Source organism: Echinops telfairi, unplaced genomic scaffold (assembly GCF_000313985.2).
Source record: "Echinops telfairi isolate 266 unplaced genomic scaffold, ASM31398v2 ScPeMD7_18;HRSCAF=68, whole genome shotgun sequence".
Lineage (NCBI taxonomy): Eukaryota > Metazoa > Chordata > Mammalia > Afrosoricida > Tenrecidae > Echinops > Echinops telfairi.
In genome coordinates this window covers 97,488,296-97,489,635 of record NW_022103915.1, presented here as the reverse complement: position 1 = coordinate 97,489,635, position 1,340 = coordinate 97,488,296, and positions in this window count along the sequence as shown.

Here is a 1,340-nt window from a genome sequence, read left to right as displayed (position 1 = left end):
GGGTGCTCCACCCTGGTGCCTTCTTGCACAACTCCACCCGGAGCCTCCTGTGAAGCTAGAAGCAGAACATGGAGGCTGGAGACGCTCCAGGCTGGGACACCGGCCACCGAACCAGTCCTCCTAGTTTCAGCCGGCAGCTGCTGGCAGGCGGGCCAGCCGAGGAGGCCTTCAACAAGGTGACTGCTTCGGTGCTATTTGCCCTGAGGCGAGGAGGCTGGGTCCCCCACTGCCCTGGGATCAGAGACCAGAACGTTTCTCTGAGCACCCAGAGGGTCCCTTTCCAGGCCCCAGGCAGCCTGGGAGAGCACAGCCCCGCCCCACCCCACTTTAGCCAGGGGCCCAGGCCCCTGATGGTACGACAAACCATCATGCACAAGCAGGTTGTCACCTCAGCAGCAGGAGGTGGGGATGGGACAGGGGGAGGAGGTGGTCTCAGAGAGCACACGGGTGTAATAAATAGTCATCATTCTTAGTCGCTGTCAGACTCTCTGCCCTTGAGTCCACTCCCTTTAGAAAAGTCGGACTGCCCCCTGGGGGGTTCTGTCAATGTTTACAGGACCAGGCAGCTTCCTCCTTCTCCCACGGAGCAGCTGGTGGGTTCAAACCACTGGCCTGGCACTAGTAGCACGACACCAGGGTCCTTGGGTCTCTCCTGCGTCATCATGAGGTTGTATAGCAAATGCCACCCCTTTTGCTCCTGAGTGTCCCTTTGCGGGGCTCCATCCTTCTGCATCTGATTCCTCGGTGTATGGAAGTCGGTCACGCCCTGGGTTTGCCCTGCTCTTTCAGACGAACAGGGCCTTCTCCTAAATTCACAGAACAAATCACTTTTTGGTGGCAAATGCAAACACTCCCAGAGGCGGAACCTTATGGTTTCTGGGTATTTCCAAATCACCTCGGCCTCCGGTGACCCGCACCCTGCACATGCAGCACCTCCAAGTGTGAGCCTTAAGGAACACAGTTTCTCAAGGAGCCGGGGCTTGGAGCCCTGCTGATGACTAGATCCCGAGCCAAAGAGGAGAGGGACCAGGGCTAGAGCCTGGCCTCTAGGTTCCATCAATATACACAGCCTAAGGCAAGTCCCCCAGGTTTCTCACTTTAGGCTCCAGAAGAAGCAGGGACCTCCTAATAGGCCCAAACCATTCCTTAGAGACGCCAGTGGCAGACAGACAATGTGCGACCTGCTGGGGGAAGCAAGGTTCTCCCCAGCAATATTGGCCATGACTTTTAACAGCAATGGGGAGAGCGGGGAATGCTGGATTCTCTTCAGGGGAAGGTTCTTCCAAAGTCACCTCCTCCAGGAAGTCTTCTTGCATTCCCCAAAGCCAGCTGTGCCCTCT